Below are 20,095 nucleotides of genomic sequence, written 5' to 3'. Positions count from 1 at the left end.
GACTACAGCATTTTCCCTAGTGTAATCATATACACCCTTCACATATATTATACTAGTTTAAGTATGAAACAAATAATTTCAAAATTCCAAAACCACAAATTTATAAATCTAAAAACAGTACTAAAATGGTTATGCGTCATTATGGACCTTAATGTTTCAACCATTTTACAATAGTTTTCAGAAATAAACTAACCAGCTTTTCAGTATTCAAAGAAATTTTTGCTAATGATTTCTCCTCTGGAATATGTAACATTTTCTATCTTCTTTGATCAGTGTCTTCTATTGTTAATTTTTCTTTCATGGAATTCATAGGATCTGCCAGGTTGGAAAAGACCTCTAGGATCCTCAAGTCTAACCTATCACCCAACCCTTCAAATTAACTAAGCCATGGCACTAAGTACCTCATCCAGTCTTCTTTTAAACACCTGAAACACAGGTAATCTTTTAGTCTATACCCTTAATTGCAGGTTGAAATGATGGAAGGAATACGAAATCATACTTGATTAACAAGTGGCTCAGAGACTGGTGCCACCAACAAAATTTTTGATTCTTTGATCTTGGGGAACTTTGTATGGCCCTGGGTCTGCTAGCAACAGATGGGGTACAACTGACTCAGAGGGGGAGAAAGATCCTGGCACATGAGCCGTCTGGGCTTATTGAGAGGGCTTTAAACTAGACTGGAAGGGGAAAGGGGTTAAACAAAACTGTACTAGAGACAAACTGAAAGAGGCTGAGAGTGGTAGACCAGAGATGGGGTAAAACCAGCAGGCCAGCTGAAGCGCATGTATGCTAATGCCCACGTATGGGTAACAAACAAGAAGATCTGTAAGCCATGGTACAAGAGGAAAACTATGATGTTGTCTCTATCACAGAAATGTGGTGGGATGATTCACACAAATGAAGTACTGTAATTAATGACTACAAACTCTTCAGGAGAGACAGGGGAGAGAGAAGGGGTGGAGGAGTGACCCTATACATTAAGGATTCTCTGGATGTCATGGGGGTATGTATAGGGTTAACACTCCTGGGGGAGTGACCTTGAACCTGACCCTAGGGGTCTTGGCCCCTCCCCAGGGGTGGGCCACACTCCAGGTGATGGTTAGCCCACTCCCCCCACTTCCTGCGGTATAAAAGAGGAGCACTTCCTGCTCCTCATCCTCTTTTCCTGCGTTCACTCATGACCACACACCCATACTGCATACCAGCACAACACGTGGCAGCCACGAGGCAGAGACACCATCACACTACTCGGGTTGTATCCCTCCCTGTTTGTATTTTGCTGTTTTCCCTTCCTTATCCTTTGTAAACTCCCCTACCTCCAATCCCTTTTTTCTAAGTTATTGTTAAACTTTTCCTTTTTAACTTCCAAATCGAGTGAGATTGATTTATTTGGGTGTCCCTACCTTTCTCTCTCTCCCTGTCTTTTGGGAAAAGGAGGGGGAAGAGGGGAGGGCACTCTATAAATTCTATAAATTGTCATTGGGTCTATTAAATTTATAAGAGTCTCTGGGAACCTGCATTTGAACCCAAGACAAGGTAGAGATTAAAGATGATCAAGTTGAGTCCCTGTGGGTAAGAATTAAAGGGAAGGCCAACAGGGCTGACATCCTGGCTGGAGTATGTTATAGACCACCTAGCTGGTAAGAAGAGGTTGATTTATTATTCTTCAAGCAACTGAAGGATGCCTCAAGACCACCTGCCCTTCTTCTTGAGGGTGACTTTAACATACCAGACATCTGGTGAGATTTTAACTCTGCAGAGAAGAGGCAGTCTAGGAAGTTTCTAGAGTGTATGGAGGACAACTTCTTATATCAGCTGTTACATGAGCCTACCAGGGGTGCAGTCCTGCTTGGCCTGCTGTTCACGAACAGAGAGGGGCTGGTGGGAGATGTGATGATTGGAGGTTGTCTGGGATCCGGTGATCATGAAATTATAGAGTTTTCAATATATGATGAAACCAGTAGTGCCATCAACAAAACCTCCACACTGGACTTCTGAAGGGCAGACTTTGGCTTATTTAAGGAAGTCACTCAGAAAGTTCCTTGGGAAACTACCCTTAAAAACAAAAGAGTCCAGGAAGGTTAAACCTACTTCAAGAAAGAGCTCCTGAAGGCACAGGAGCAGGCTGTCCCATTGTACAGGAAGATGAGCCAACAAGGGAGGGAGCCAGACTGGATGAACAAGGAGCTGCTAAAGGAATTGAAGATAAAAAAGACAGTATATTTTCTTTAGAAAAAAGAGGAGTTTTCCCAGGAAAAGTTCAAGGATGTTGCTAGGTCTTGTAGAAAAAAAATAGAGAGGCAAAAGCCCATTTAGAACTGAGGCTGACCACAGCTGTCAAGGAGAATAAAAAATGTTTCTATGAGTATATTAATGGCAAAAGAAGGGGTAAGAACCACCTCTACTCCCTATTAGATGTAGAGGGGAATACAGTAACAAAGGAAGAGGAAGAGGCAGAGGTGCTTAACACCTTGTTGTCCTCAAACTTCAATAGTAGGACAGGTTGTCTCCAGGACAGCTGGACTCCTGAAGTGACAGATGGAGTCAGGGACGCCCTGTAATCTAGAAGGAAGAAGTAAATGACCTGCTGAGCCACTTGCATCCTCACAAGTTCATGGGACCAGATGGTATGCATCCTGAGGCCCTGAGAGAGCTGGCAGATGAGCTGGCCAAGTCACTCTCCATCATTTATCAACAATCTTGGCTCACTGGAGTGGTCCCCAAAGACTGGAAACTGGCCAGTATGATGCCCATACACAAGAAGGGCTGAAGGGAGGAACCGGGAAATTACAGACCTGTCTGCTTGACCTCAGTGCTAGGCAGAGTCATGGAACAGGTCATCTTGAGTTCCATCACAAAGCACCTAGAGGATGGCTGTCACAGGCCTCAATACCACAGATAGCAGAAGAGGCGGGGAGAAAGGTTGATACAAGCAAGTTCCAAATCCAGTTCTGTTTACTGCACCCCAAACATGGGCTTATATACTTCCTCTCAGAAGGCTACATAACAGGATTACAAATCATGTTAGATCTTAATTGGTTACACACACTTGCGTTAGGTCTACGTTAGGATTACACACTAATTAGCATAGACATTTTTCATATTCTCTCAACAACACATACGTTGTGTCTAGGCAATTCTTGCAGCAGAGATAGGTGAAAACCACAGACTCTAGACTTACATTTGTTTACATTTATTACACCATTCTCTAAGGTAATTCCAACCCTCTATCAGTACTTATGAACACATGCACTCTGGCCTGTCCATGGCTCATGTTCCACTGTATAATATTCCACTGGCTGTAGCACAGTCAGACAATTCTATAAAATCACTGCATTTAGTATACCTATATCCAACAGATAGCAAAGGGATCAAGCCCAGCCAATATGGGTTTAGGAAGGGCAGGTCCTGTCTCACCAACCTGATCTCCTCTTATGATCAGATTACCTGCCTGGTGAATGTGGGGAAGGCTGTGAATGTAGTCTACCTGGACTTCAGCAAGGCCTTTGACACTGTCTGCCACAAGAATCTCCTAGCCAAGCTGCCAGCTCATGGCTTGGACAGATTCACTCCGATATGGGTCAAGAACTGGCTGGATGGCCGAGCCCAGAGAGTGACGGTGAATGGTACCACATTCAGTTGGCAGCCAGTCACTAGTGGTGTTCCCCAAGGATCAGTGCTGGGCCCAGTCCTGTTCAATATCTGTATCAATGATCTGGATGAGGGGATTGAGTCCAGCATCAGTAAGTTTGCAGATGACACCAAGCTAGGAGCAGATGTTGATCTGTTGGAAGGTAGGAGAGCCCAGCAGAGGGACGTGGACAGGCTGGATGGGTGAGCAGAGGCCAACAGGATGCGATTTAACATGGCCAAGTGCAGGGCTCTACATTTTGACCACAACGACCCCAAGCTGTGCTATAGGCTGGGGACTGAGTAGCTGGAGATCAGCCAGGAAGAAAGGGACCTGGGGGTACTGATAGATAGTAGGCTGAAGATGAGCAAGCCATGTGCCCAGGTGGCCAAGGGAGCGAATGGCATCCTGGCTTGTATCAGGAACAGTGTGGCCAGTAGGACAAGGGAGGTTATTCTTCCCCTGTATTCAGCACTGGTCAGGCCACACCTTGAGTCCTGTGTCCAGTTCTGGGCCACTCAATTCAAGAGAGATGTTGAGGTGCTGGAACATGTCCAGAGAAGGGTGATGAGGCTGGTGAGGGGCTTGGAACACAAACCCTATAAGGAGAGGTTGAGGGAGATGGGGTTGTTTATCCTGGAGAAGAGGAGGCTTAGGGATGACCTCATGGCTGCCTACAACTACCTGAAGGGACGTTGTAGCCATCTGGGGGGGTTGGTCTCTTCTCCCAGGCAATCAGCCATAGAACAAGGGGACACAGTCTCAAGTTGTGCTGGGGGAAGTATAGGCTGCATGTGAGGAGGAAGTTCTTGCCAGAGAGAGTGATTTCCCATTGGAATGGGCTGCCCAGCAAGATGGTGGAGTCACCGCCCCTGGAGGAGTTAAAAAAAAGACTGTATGAGTCAGTTAGTGCCATGGTCTAGTTGATTAGACAGGGCTGGGTGCTAGGTTGGACTGGATGATCTTGGGGATTTCTTCCAACATGGTTGATTCTATGATTCTACAATTCTATGAACTCTTACCTCCAGTAATGGCAACTCCACCACCTCCATGGACAGTCCATTCCAATGGAGAATTACTCTTTCTGTGAAGAACTTCTTTCTAATGTCTAGCCTAAACCTGCCCTGGCACAGTTTGAGATTGTGTCCTCCTGTTCTACCACTGGGTTCTTGGAAGAAGAGACCAACCCCCACCTGGCACCGACTTCCTGTCAGGTAGTTGCAGACAGCAGTAAGGTCTCCCGCTACTCATAGGGCTTGTGCTTCAGCCTTCTCACTAGTTTTGTTGCCCTTCTCAAGACATGTTCGAGCACTTCAATATCTTTTTTCAATTGAGGGGCCCAGGACTCAAAGTGTGGCCTAACCAGTGCTAAGTATAGAGGCAAAATTACCTCCTTGGTCCTGCTGGCCACATTATTCGTGATACAGGCCAGGATGCCATTGGCCTTCTTGGCCACCTAGGCACACTGCTGGCTCATGTTCAGTTGACTGTTGACTAATACCCCCAGGTACTTGTCTACCTGGCTGCTTTCAGCCACTCCCCAGACTGTAGCACTGCATGGGGTTTTTGTCACCAAAGTGCAGAACCAGGCACCTGGCCTTGTTAAAACTCAAAGTGTTTGACTGTGCCCATCTGTCTTTAAACAAATTGTCTTCTCAGTCTCTTAGATTGAGCCTTTGTTCCTATTTAAATCCCTGCTTTTCAGTATTTAGTAACTAGTTGTTAAATCTAATGATCTGTTTAGTTTGTTTTGAAGTTTCTCCCATTGGTAATAGGCGGTATAAGTCAGAGACCTTGCTATTCTCTGAGTAAGCAACTACACATTGTTGTGATTTTTATGAAATTAGTACAAATTACTGAATTCACACAGAATCTTTCCCCATAGAAAGCTGGGGAATGAGAGCAAAAATACATCCTTTTTGTAGCATTTAATGTGTAATTTTAAAATAAATATATACATTAACATTTATCACCTGTATCATTAATAAACATATTTGTAAGAAAAAAAAATCGATGGAATTTACATGTGTGATGGTTTGGGCTTTTACCCGCCCCCCCACACTTTTGAATTTGCCCCAGCTAACTCAGACGGCCTCTGGGAATATAAATGAAGCTATTTTATTTTACAGCAGCACAATATACAAGCAGCTATTTACAATATATACAGTTATATACAGAAATATACAAAGGATAAACAATACAGAAACACAACTCCCCTCCCAGAAACCTGAGTCCCCAGGAGGGGCTCTCAAATCACCCCAACACCTCCCCTGCCCCTCTCAACCTTACCCCAGTTCTCAGGAAGAAGAGAGGTGCAGCCAAGAGTTTAGGGAGCAGGGTTAGTGGGAGCAAAGTTAATGAGATGTGACTAGGTCTGAAGGCAAAGGCAGAAGTGGAAGACAAAATGGAGAATGTTTTACTTCTTCCCAGAGCTCTCAGCGAGACTGTGAGAGTTGACATCAATTGTTTTTCATTTCACTGCCCATTATCTAGTTCTTTTACCAAAACATTCTAGCTTGCTTCAAACTAGCACAACATGTCCTAGGATTTTTTGAAAATGGATCTTCTTTGCCAGGATTGTTTCTGAAATCTGATTTTAATTCTATGGCAAACAGTATTCAGCAAAGGGATGAAGGAACCCTTATCTCACAAAATCTAATCTTTTAGCAAATGAAATGTTAACTTCGTACAAGAAGGACAAGAAGCTCCTGAAAGATCTTTCCTGACAAGAACCAGTGAATTCCTGAAATAATTACTTCAGTCTTCCTCTACAGACTGGCATTTCTAGTCTTACAAGACTTTTTAAAGAAGGAAGGGCAGGAGAAACAATTATAATAATTAAAAAATAATAAGTGTTCAGAGGTCATTAAGGCCATACAGGAATTTAATTTGTTTTTTTTTCTTTGACCATATTAACAAAAAAAAGTGGAAAACTGTAATTCATATCCACCATCCTGTTTTCTCAATAGTATCTTTTTTTGTCTTGTAGATTAGAACAAAAGGTAACACCATATTAAATCTCATTGTTACAATAATGGGTCACTTGGAGAGCTGTTTATTTTTCACCATTCACTGCAGCAGCCTGTATTTGTTAAGGTACATTTTCTTGCATTCCTGGCACATAACACTATGACTGTAGCTGTTTCTCCTTAGGTACTTTTGAAGATCTCCCTGAATCTTCATTCTATCATTTCTTTAGGCAGCATTCTTTTTTTTCTCTCACAATATTTATCAAGATATTTTTCTTGAGTCTTTTCTCCTGTAAGCATGTGGTCTGTAATTAGCCATTTCTGATCAAGGTCTGAGACACCTGTACCTCTGTGTCTTCCTTTTCCTTAGAGTTCTGTTACAGAAAGCAAATATAACATTTAAGAAGCTTAAATGAGTGCAAAATCCTGTATTATGCAAATTTTATTTTAAGCATCTTACTTACAAGTCAGAGTATTTACAACTGTTGCAATAATTAAAAAAAAATAATTTTACATGCATCAAACTCACAGTCTGTAATTTTTCTGCATTTTTCCTAGTCATCACATATTATCTATTAATACAGATGTCAGAACTGACATTCATAGTACTTTATAAAGCTTATATTCCCTGATAATTTTTGGTAGTTTCAGTAATATCTGGTAAAACATCTGTAAACACTAAATTAGCCTTTTTATGTTTTGTAATTTAACATTATCATTCCTGCTGTTAGGCATATGCTCTTTCACCATAGGTAATTATAATGTCACTTATTACAGCCTTTTGCAAACATTGTCATAAAGAAATTTATTAAATTTTACTATATGCAGAAAATTTTTGGTTGCTTCTTGTGATACATTTATGGACAATGTCAAGTTACTATATCCTCACAAGTTCTCCTTGTTCATAAGGAAATCTCTATAAGCACAAACTTAACCTTTTGGCCAGTGGTACTTTTTTTTTTTTTTACTTTTTTTTTTTTTTTTTCACTGCAGAGCCACCAGAGCTTCAACAAAACAAGAAGAGCAGTGTATTTCAGAGGTTTGTGTTCTCTGTTCATCTGAAGGTTTGTAGGAAGTCTGTGGTGGAGAAAGGATTAAGAGAATGGTGTTACAACACCCATTTCTGGGTATTAAGAAAACATGAGAGTTGTAGTCTCACAGGCTTGCACACCTAAGTAGAACAGATAGGAGACTGTCAAAATGGTCACCTTCCAAGGAGACATTGGGTAGAATTATGTTTACTGCTTGTGTTTGTATTACAGTCTCATTATAGATAATTGTTGCCTTATGAACTGTCATAGTATTTAAAGAGCCAAAAGAATGAGACTCTCTCAAATGAATTGGAGAGAAATGCAGAATCATGTTTTAAGGAAAGACACAGAAAGAAATTACAAAGCAGATATAAATTCCATAGCGACCCCCTTGGATTTTCACCTAACCCAAAACTAATCTACACTCCCCAGTGCTCCAATCCTTCCCTCCCAACACCTCTGTCATCCATAGGCCCAAACAAAGCCTCGGGAGGCTCCAAAATGGGCCTACTCCTTACATGTTTATTCCAGTAAGCAGCTCCCACCAGATACAGCAAGCTGGATGGAGAGGAAAGGAGGACAAGCTGGCCTTGCTGCAGTTTACAAAGAGATAGCAGAATTATGGGATTGAATAACAATTTCGCACTTTCCTATGTCCAGCCCTCTAGATTTATTTAGTCTCTGCAGTGTTTTTAACACTTTAGTTCCCATCCTAGGACATGAACCTAGAAGAACAAACCTAGTTTATGTTGTGTATGAAAGAGAAATGTAAGGCTTGATCAAGTATTCTTTCTTCTGCCCATTTTTAAAGAGAAAGCTCTAACTCTAGAGAAATGGGAAAAAAAGCATTGGAGATGTTTTTTTCTCAACCATTTTCCAGATACTGCTAGAATTTTAAAAGAAGTGTTAGACACCATGAAAATAACTCAAATAATATCTGTCTTCCCACATTTGTAAGGATCTACGGGATAGTTGGAGAGGGACGTTTTACAAAGACATGTAGCAGCAGGACAAGGAAGAAAGGCTTCAAAATGGAAGAACACAGATTTAGATTAATTGTTAGGAAGAAATTCTTAAACATGAGAATGGTGCGGCAGTGGAACAGGTTTCCCAGAAAAGCCATGGAGGCTCCAACCCTGGAAGAGTTCGAAGCGAGGCTGGAGATCTTGAGCAACCTAGCCTAGTAGGAAGTGTCCTTGTCCATGGCAAGGGAGTGGAATTGATGATCTCTAAGGTCCTTTTTAACACAAGCCATTCTATGAATCATAATGCATCACCGTGTTAGAAAAGGGCTATGCAGGAATATTTGGTTCAGTGAAATTGGGGGAAAGGAAAAAAAATGTACTCTATAGAGAATACTATTCGTATAATTCTGGTATTAATATTTTGTACTCATAGGTCTGATAGGCCCAAAATAGGCTTAGTACATGTCCTGGATTGCCTAGGCTTTTTTTTTTCTGCTCCACAGAAGAAACAAGTGCAGGAAAAGAAGACAAAAGAACCTGGATCCCCTAAGTCTAAGAACTCTGGGCTGCCAAGTGTCCTGTGGTAAACAAGGTACATACCCTTAGCTTGTGCCTACCTTATGCAAGGCCTGTGCTTTTCCCAAATTTGGTTAAAGCAAGCCTACCACTTTTGGCTAACTGCCATTCTGATTGTCTCTTCTGTGTCCAAAGGGAGGTCAATTTCTACCACTTTGATAAAAAGAGATAAGCAGGTAAACAACATTCTCTCATGTGCTCTGCCATGCTCTGCCATTCTATTTGTACCTGCTGTTGGCTGTTGCTATTGCTTATTTATTGTTTGCCTGGAAATTACACTGTCATGAGTTTACCAGGAACAGACTCTGGGCCCCATCCTCTTTAACATCTTCATTGATGATCTGGATGAGGGCATCGAGTCAGTCATCAGCAAGTTTGCAGATGACACGAAGCTGGGGGCAGATGTGATTGAGTTGGAGGGCAGAAGGGCTCTGCAGTGGGACCTTGACCACCTGGACAGATGGGCAGAGACCAATGGGATGGCATTCAATAGCTCCAAGTGCAGGGTGCTGTACTTTGGCCACAACAACCACATGCAGAGATACAGGCTGGGGTCGGAGTGGCTGGAGAGCAGCCAGACAGAGAGTGATCTGGGGGTGCTGATTGATACCCGCCTGAACATGAGCCAACAGTGTGCCCAGGTGGCCAAGAGAGCCAGTGGCATCCTGGCCTGCATCAGGAATGGTGTGGTCATCAGGAGCAGGGATGTCATTCTGCCCCTGTACTCTGCACTGGTAAGGCCACACCTCAAGTACTGTGTTCAGTTCTGGGCCCCCCAGTTTAGAAGGGACATCGAGATGCTTGAGCATGTCCAGAGAAGGGCGATGAGGCTGGGGAGAGGCCTTGAGCACAAGCCCTATGAGGAGAGGCTGAGGGAGCTGGGATTGTTTAGGCTGGAGAAGAGGAGGCTCAGGGGTGACCTTATTGCTGTCTACAACTACCTGAGGGGTGGTTGTGGCCGGGAGGAGGTTGCTCTCTTCTCTCAGGTGGCCAGCACTAGAACGAGAGGACACATCCTCAGGCTGCGTCAGGGGAAATTGAGGCTGGAGGTGAGGAGAAAGTTCTTCACTGAGAGAGTCATTGGACACTGGAATGGGCTGCCCAGGGAGGTGGTGGAGTCACTGTCCCTGGGGCTGTTCAAGGCAAGATTGGACGTGGCACTTGGTGCCATGGTCTAGCCTTGAGCTCTGTGGTAAAGGGTTGGACTTGATGATCTGTGAGGTCTCTTCCAACCCTGATGATACTGTGATACTGTATTACTGTAAATGCTTCCACGCAATTGGTCTGCATAGCCAGCATGACATCATGCTGAGACTGTAAATCACAAGACATCCTGCCTGCATCTGAAAGTCTCCTGCTAAGATAAGAGGTCCAGGAGACACACAGATCATCCAGAGAAGCCAGGAGACCAGGTCAGAGATTGTCTGCCTCCTTTCCCCAGAAGCCTGGGAAGATTCAAGTTTCAGTGGCTGACAAGACAGAGTTCCCTGAAAGCATTTGGGTACTATCTCAGACTATGGCTGGCCCAGCAAGTCAGGTAATAATAGTTTTGTGAGTAAACACTTAAAAGTCACTTTGTGATGCTCCATTGCCTTTTGCCATAAGCAGAAAGAGCAACTTGAGTCTATCCAGTGGGCAGGCAGTACATTGACTGCAAGTGACATTTGACTGCAGTAATCTTCTCTTCTGGTTAATTAATAATTATATTTTTTGCTGATTATTACTAGGCCTAGATATTATCTATAGAATGTTTCCATGACAGTAAAAGAACCTGAATACTAATAAAATTAGTGGCCAAGGATGGCAAGAGTTCTGAATATAAAAAAATAAATAAACAATATTTTGGGGAAAATAATCATCTCACGTTAATTAATTTCCCTTTTGTAATGATATGTTTGTTGTTTTAATTTAGAAGAAAATCACTAGAGAATCCAAGTACTAATGCTATTCCATATCAGATGCCCCTATTTATTTTCACGATATCTCTGTTGAAGATCTCTAATGCAGCATGATTTCAAACATGCTTATGCTAATAGAATATAGCAAAAGGTTTCGGCATTATGTATATGTATTAGCTATTTCACATTTTATAAAACAAAACTAACTGAATGTTTTTGAGGGTTTTGAGTCTGTGTTTGGGGTGAGATACGAGGCCAATTTTAAGGTTATTAAATAACTTATTAATATATACAAAGAGGATTTTCCCCAAACTCATGTACAGCTAACACACACAAATTCTTTGTATGCGGTTGCTAAAACTACCTTACAGAATGTCTACTTACAGATGAATTAAGCAACTTGGTAGAGGTTTTAGAAATGTCCTGGTCAGAGAGTCTTGTGGCATAAAGTGCCACTGGTAAAGTTAGTAAAATTCCCTAGCAACTTGAATCAAGAGGGTTCAAATACTCAATAATTGGAAATCTCAGCATCTGTGGTCCCCAAAATACATATAGCAAAAGCCATATAGTTGATTCTTGTGGAGCTAATAGTTTGATTTGAATTTGGGGCACGCTGTCTGAGAAGATTCCACAGACACAATCGGGCTGATGCGGCAGGCTGGAGTGGCAGCCGACTGGAAATGCCTTGTTTGATCATTCACTGGATCAGTGCAGAGTACCGTGGAACAAAGGATCACATAAAGTGAACAGAGGTAGTGGCTCCAGGCAGCAGGCAGGCTGGGAGAGGTGAGTGGAGGGAGTGGCAAGAGTACCTTGCTTACCTGGATTGCCCTGTTTATCAGATGTGGGCCAAGATTGATGGTCCTTTGGCCACAATATTGTCTAATAGGCTTCTGGCAGTCAGCCAAAAGACATCAAATTAGGAAGGGTCCACAAGTCTAGTGCCCCCAAATATGGGAAGAGCATAGGTGGGCCACACGCCAATTGCGTGGGCTTATGCAACAGTGTTATACAATCTGAGCTTTGGGCAAGCCAGACTTTGTGGCACCAGGCCTATTGTGCCACTTTTGTCCGTTTAAAATGTTTACCTCTGATTTGGGCAGAAAAATATATTTGGTTGGGAAAACATGTCCAGGCAAGCATAGGCACATGTGAGCCTATTTGAGCCTTCACTACACTGAAGCAGATCCAAATTTGCGAAGGAGGGATTTTGGAAAATCAAGAGATGACTCAATATGAGTTAGCTCCAAGACAGTCCAAAGTTTATTGCCAGCATCAGGCTTTTATACTTGGAGCATCAATAAACATGTTAGTGCAAACCCAGAATGCCTTTTAGTACTGCTATTTAGCGATTGGAGCATCTAAAATTTGGACTTTGCATGGTCCTCCTACTTGCGGTTTCCTGCTGAAGGTAGTTTCCCTTTCTACCTGGACACGGTCCCATGGAAGTTGTTTATCAGAAGGCTCAAGGACAAATGCCTTTAAGCTTCATCACGTTCACCACTGCAACTTACTGTATCTCAATACACTCAGACCTCACGTCAAAGACTTGGTTGTACAAAGCTTCTAGGGACCCATGTCCCCTGTCTTTCAGCCATTTCACAACACAAATTAATGAGGATTTGTTAGGCTTTTGTTAAGAACATGATTAATGAGTAGCTTATGCTGACCTAAGTTTTGATGAGAGTTACAAGATAAAACAGAAATCAGGTTAATCCTATAACAGTAACACAATGATAGCCATAAACTCTGGATATAAACTGATATTAGCTGAATCATGCTTTGTATGTACAAGTTTGCTAAGAAGGGATTTGATAAGAATGCCTTCTTAAACATGACTATTCTGTACCTTATTAATGATAAACAGAAATCTAAGATTAATCTCAGTACATGATGGGAAACAAAGTAAAAGAAAAATTAAAATTGTCTATTAGAAGAGCAGTTAATAGAGGAAAGTAGGAGCAGGCAGACTGTGAAAACATCAGTTAATACAGAAGCAGGTTAAGCAGAACTTTCACAGGATCACAAAATGTTAGGGTTTGGAAGGGACCCAAGGACACCATCTACTCCAACCCCCCTGCCAGAGCAGGATCACACAATCTAGCACAGATGACAAAGGAGCACATCCAGACAGGCCTTGAAGGTCGCCAGAGAAGGAAACTCCCCAAGCTCTCTGGAGAGCCTGTTGCAGTGCTCTGTGGCCCTTACAGTAAAGAAGTTCCCCCTTGTGTTGAGACAGAATGTCTTGTGCTGCAACTTACACCCATTGCTCCTTGTCTTATCACAGGGAGCAAGTGAGAAGAATCTGTCCTCTGCCTCCTGACCAGCCCTCAGATGTTTATAAATATTTACTACATTCTCTCTCAGTCTTTTCTTCTCCAGATGGAAAAGCTCTAGGTCCCTCAGCCTCTCCTCATAAGGCATGCCCTCCAGTCTCCTAATCATCCTCACAGCCTTCCACTGGAGCAGATCCCTGTCTCTCTTAAGCTGGGGACCTCAAAACTGAATACAGTATTCAAGATGAGGTTTCACCCAGGCAGAGTAGTGGGGATGGAGAACTTCCCTTGATCTGCTGGACATGCTCTTCCTATTACACCCCAAGATCCCATTAACCTTCTTGGCCACAAGCGCACATTGCTGTCCCAGGGACAATTTGTTATCCACCATCACTACCAAGTCCCTCTCCCCAGGGCTGCTCTCCAGCAGATTACCTCCCAACCTGTACTGGTGCAGTTTATTATTCTCTTCCAGGTGCAGGACTCTGCACTTGTCCTTGTTGAACCTCATTTAGTTCCTCTGTGCCCAGCTCTCCAGTCTGTCCAGGTCTCGATGGATGGCTGCACAGCCTGCAGCTGTACCAGCCAAGCCTCCCAATTTGATGTTGTCAGCAAACTTGCTGTGCAGACACTCTATCCCCTCATCAATGTCATTGATGAAGATGTTGAACAAGACTGGACCCAGCACTGATCCCTGGGGTTCTCCACTGGTTACAGCTCTCCAGATGGACCTGGCGCCATTGATTGCCACTTATTGAACTCTATCTTATAACCAGTTCCTAATCCACCTCACTGTCTGTTCTTCCATCCCACACTTCTGTTGGGAACTGGTTGAAAAATAGGGGGCACAAGCCCCTAGAATCTTGCACAATCAAGTCTTGGATGTGAGGTCTGAGTATTGGAACTGCAGTAAACCACAACGCCGTGTGTGAAGAAGCTCAAAGGAATTTGTCCCTGAGTCTTCTGATAAACAGTTTCTGTGGGACTGTATCCAGGTTAGGAGGGAAATAGGAGAATTACGCAAATTCCAGTATTTAGATGCACCAAATGCTAGTTAACAGTACCACATTGCATGCTGGGCATGCTCACTTTTCTCACCCTAATTGAAAGGTATATGCTTTGTAACTTGAAGCCTGATGCTCTTAATAAACAATGGATTGCTTGGGTAGCTAGCTCATACTGAGTCATCTCCTTGCTTTCCCTTCCCGTCTGTGCACTTCTTCAGCTTGCTCACTAGAATATCATGGGAGACAGTGTCAAAGGCCATGCTAAGGTCAAGGTAGACTACATGCACTGGTTCCCCTGAATCAACTCATTCAGTTATGTCATTATAGAATCTTATCAGGTTAGTCAAGCATGAATTCTCCTTTCTGACTAGTCCTGATAACCTTCTTCTCTTCCAAGTTCCCTCCATCAGGAGCCACTGCAACATTTTTCCAGGGATGGAGGTGAGGCTGACTGGCCTATAGTTCCCTGTAACCCCTTTCTTGCCCTTTTTTCAAGTCTGGTGTGACTTTTTTCCCAGTATAGAAAATTAAAAATAGAATGATGCATCTTGGGTTGTAGCAGACACACACAATAGGTGTAATTTTTTTCATTTTCATTTCAGGACCACACAATATCATCTGAATAAAGATAATTATCAAATGGAAATACTATGTTGTATCCTGTCTATTCTAATTAAAAAAAAAAAAAAAAAAAAAGAAAACCACACACACAAAAAAAACCACCACTGTAATGTGATGTAAAAAGTGAATTCATTAGAGATACAATGAAATAAAGACTAAAAGAGAGATTTCTGTATGCTCTCCTTTCGTTTTAGGGAGACAGACAGATGAAGATCATTGTACCATGGATAGTGTAGGTGAATAATAAAGTTCAACATGAGCAATAACAGCATAGCATTAACTTATTTCATTATCAATTAAGATTTAGGGAAGAAAATTAGATCTGTATTTCTTGTCCTTAACACCATTTCAAATCAACTTTCTGGAATATATAACATGTCATGTTAACTGAATCAGGCACTGGTTCATCAATGGCTCAACCCACAGACTAAGTTTATAACGTTTGACTCTATACAAAAGATGTCTTCACAATAATAAAGCATGGAAGGCAACTTATGAAGAGTATGTGTGAGTGATTATGCATGTATCATAGTGCACTATGCAAGTGCATAGTGCACAGATAGAAAGGCTCAGAATATACTGAACTGTAAATTAAGCAATTTCTGATGCACAATGAAGACAATTTCTTATTCTGGGAATACAGTTCATTGATTAATGCTTTTTTTTTTTTTTTTTAACACCTACAAAAATAATTCAAGCAATTAACCCAAATTCATACCTAAAAATCAAAATTGTCTCAGCAAAGGATTTTTTTTTCATTAAAACAGTACAGTTTTGGTTTGATAAAGTAAGCGTAATGTCCCTCCCTTTTGCAACATGAGCAATGGATGGTTTTGGTTTTCATTGATTATCCTTTCCTTCAAAGAAAAGGATAATCAGAAATGAGAACTAACAGTATTTCTGCTAGAACAACATTAAGACACAGTACGACTGAAAATACCTGCTTGGTAAACATTAACAGAGCTTTAGGGAAAATATCTTCAATAAATACTGAGTTTGCCCATAAATATCATTCATAAACAATAATCTTTAACATACTTCATATGACTTTGTTCTAGTGAGGCTATCTGAAGTGGGTCACAAGAAAATTATCAGAGAGATCAACCTTCCAGGGAGATGCCAGGAATATTTTTGTCATATGCTGTAACTCATTTGGGGACTATTGTTGAAATACAGTTGTGTTTCAGCATATGAATGCCAAGAACAGAAAACTTATTAAGAAAATTTTGAAATCACCTATAATGTTTCGACAACTATACAAAACCCTTTGGACAATGAGATAGTGAACAATAATTGTAAGCAGGAAAAATAATCCCTAAAACTGCCTGTGGTAGTTTGGGAGTTTTCCTCCCTCAGCACACGTACACAAATTCACCAGACTAACTCAGCCAGATACAAGTTAAGGAATGAAGCAATGTATTTACAGCATGGCACAATCTACAAGTGTACATGCATACAATATATAACCTGTCAGGTATCTACTGAGAACTCAACACAGCAGAGAAGTGGTAGTCTAGAAAGATTTTAGAGAGTGCCAGTCTACTAGGGGTGAGGCTCTACTCAACCTGTTGTTTACAAATAGAGAAGGGCTGGTGAGAGATGTGATGGTCAGAGGCTGTCTGAAGTGCAGTGACCATGAAATAATAAAGTTTTCAATATGCAGTGAAGCTAGGAGGAGCATCAACAAAATATCCACACTGGACATCTGAAGGGCAGGCTTCAGCTTATCCAAAGAACTAACTTGACGTGTACCTTGGAGAAAAACTCTTCAAAACAAAACGCTCCATGAAAGTTGGACCTGCTTCAAACTAGCACATCAAGAAAGAAATCTTGAAGGCACAGGAACAGGCTGTGTCAATGTGCTGAAAGCAGAGTCGCTGGGGAAAATGACCAGCCTGGACAGGCGAGGGACTTGTGAAGGAATTAAGGGGAAAAAAGAGGGCATATCACCTTTGGAAAGAGGGATCAGGGAAAGAGGGCAATTAAGAAGGCATGAATTATAAAATATGTAGTTAATTTTATTTCCAGAAATCCCCACCCACAACTATATGCAAATTAGTTAAATTTTGGTTCTAATTCAGTCACGAAAATCTTCACAAGGATGCTTATGGGCAATTCATTTATTTAGAAGAATCATAAAACTGGAAAAATGGCTGTGTCCCACTTATAAATAGGTATCCCTGAGCCTGAAAAGTCTGTTCTACTCACTGTGGCGGAGTAGAAATTTCAAGACAGTCCCTGGCTCCTTTGTGGCAGTGTTGGAACTACTCAGCCATTGAGAGGCTTCTAGATCTTCCCAGAGTGTTAGGAAAGAGTCAAATGATCTCACACCTGGTCCTGGTTCCTCTTAGCATGGAGTTTTACAGATATGCAGGCAGGATCTCTTGCAGATGTGCAGAGAGCACAATGTCAGTGACACTTCTTGTCACATCATGAGGACTTAAATGCCTTCTCCTGGGAAACTTGAGATATCTAAGTTTACAGGTAATTCAAGCTCAAAATATCAGGACTAAGCTGGTCTGAAGCATGAGGCAGAGCAGAACACGTCCAAGAGCAGTGAAGTAAAGTCAGCTCCATGAGGCAGAAGCAGCCCAGCTGCTTGTAACTTAGCTCAATTTATATTACTTGCCTGAGTATAATGTCTCCTTTGGCCACAGAGATTCCCTAATCAAAATGGCATTTGTAAGACTTACTGTATTAGGTGAAACCAGGCCTTGCTCACCCTTTTTTGGGCAAGACACAAACAAGTACATAAACATCTGTGGGTGCCTGTTTATCACTTTGGGAGGGGACATAATGGTCCAAGCCTTTGTTTTCCTCCCACCTTTGCTTCTCTCAACAGCAGAAGGGTGGGGCAAGGCAGGACATCTAATAGGCTTGTTAGTGTTCCAGGACAACTCGGTATTTATGTTTTGTGTTTTATTTCCACTAAGACCAAAAAGTCAAAGAAACTTTAATGATTCGTAGCTATATTACCAGAATTTCCTCTTATGTACCAATGTCATAAAGAGTTTTGCAGGAAAAGGAAAAGAAAGTATAAACTAAGCCACAAAATGTGTGTTTAGACCTTAGCCTTTAAAAAAATTGATCTTCATTTTTACTGTGCATGTGTATAAGATAGAAGTTTTATTTATAATCTTCTGTACAAGTGTCATAGCTTTTTTATTTAAGAGCATGACAGAGTTATTTTGTTCTTTTTTTTTAAAAAAAAGGCAGTAAAATAACAACGCTCTTACTGAATTGGCAAGGAATACAGAAAAGTTCTATTTAAAAAATATGCAGGAAAAGATATGGCACATATGAATCCCTAACACCTAATACAGATACAGGATACATGAGAATTTCCCCAAAATATTCCCCCCAAATAAGCTAAACCACCAAAACCCCAGTGTTCATTTTCTTCCCCCAATTATTGTCTCCCACTTAGGCCCAAGCAGACCTTAATTGCATAGCTGGAAATTTGCTCCAACTGTGGCATTGAATGCTGCAGGCAAGTTTTACTTCTACATTGTTACATAGGTAAGAGTCACTTAGGATATCCAAAAGGAAGGAAGAAAAAGAGAGCTAACTTTCCTGCTCTCTTATAAAGTGTCAGCAAGAAGCTCCTAGCCAAGCTGGCAGCTCATGGTTTGGACAGATTCACTCTGTGCTGGATCAAGAACTGGCTGGATGGCAGAGCTCAGAGAGTGTGGTGAATGGTGCCACATCCAGTTGGCAGCCAGTCACAAGTGGTGTTCCCCAAGGATCAGTGCTGGGCCCAGTCCTGTTCAATATCTTTATTGATGATCTGGACGAGGGCATTGAGTCCAGCATCAGTAAGTTTGCAGATGACACCAAGCTAGGAGCAGGTGTTGATCTGTTGGAAGGTAGGAGAGCCCTGCAGAGGGACCTGGACAGGCTGGATGGGTGGGCAGAGGCCAATGGGATGAGATTTAACAAGGCCAAGTGCAGGGTTCTGCACTTTGGCCACAATAACCCCAAGCAGCACTATAGGCTGGGGACTGAGTGGCTGGAGAGCAGCCAGGAGGAAAGGGACCTGGGGGTACTGATAGATAGTAAGCTGAAGATGAGCCAGCAGTGTGCCCAGGTGGCCAAGAGAGCCAATGGCATCCTGGCCTGCATCAGGAACAGTGTGGCCAGTAGGACAAGGGAGGTTATTCTTCCCCTGTACTCAGCACTGGTCAGGCCACACCTTGAGTACTGTGTCCAGTTCTGGGCCCCTCAATTCAAGAAAGATGTTGAGGTACTGGAACATGTCCAGAGAAGGGCAACGAAGCTGGTGAGGGGCCTGGAACACAAATCCTATGAGGAGAGGTTGAGGGAACTGGGCCTGTTTAGCCTGGAGAAGAGGAGGCTCAGGGGTGATCTTATTACTGTCTACAACTACCTGAAGGGACATTGTAGCCAGGTGGGGGTTGGCCTCTTCTCCCAGGTAACCAGCAATAGAACAAGGGGACACAGTCTCAAGTTGTGCCAGGGTAGGTATAGGCTGGATGTTAGGAAGAAGTTCTTCACAGAGAGAGTGATTTCCCATTGGAATGGGCTGCCCAGGGAGGTGGTGGAGGCACCGTCCCTGGGGGTCTTCAAGAAAAGCTTGGATGAGGCACTTAGTGCCATGGTCTAGTTGACTGGCTAGGGCTGGGTGATAGGTTGGACTCGATGATCTTGGAGGTCTCTTCCAACCTGGTTGATTCTATGATTCTATGATTCTATGATTCTATGATTATGGGATTGAATAACAAAATTATTATATCCAGGGGCAAACCTGGGATGGACTTGCTTCTGTGGTCTTCTTAAGGAAACCTGGGACCCCCTCAATCTACCACAACAAGAAATTTTATATGTGCTACTCTGATATGCACAGTAAGTAAAATATGTTAAGTTGTCTTTAGGGGTGATATAAGCTCTGTTATGTCTACTGAGTACCGAACTTTCAAAATCGTGTATTATTATGTAAGAGTTTGATAAGACAAAAAAAACATGCAGCAAATTTGGCACATAAACAAAATTTTGATTCATGCTATTGGTTCTCATTGCAAGAGATTTGCTAGGATAAAGAAATTACCAATCAATGTAATATTTGTTAACTCAATAATATCTAAACATTCATAGATAATTTCA

The sequence above is a fragment of the Pogoniulus pusillus genome, chromosome Z (assembly GCF_015220805.1).
Source record: "Pogoniulus pusillus isolate bPogPus1 chromosome Z, bPogPus1.pri, whole genome shotgun sequence".
In the NCBI taxonomy this organism is placed as follows: Eukaryota; Metazoa; Chordata; class Aves; order Piciformes; family Lybiidae; genus Pogoniulus; species Pogoniulus pusillus.
This window is presented reverse-complemented; position numbering follows the sequence as displayed.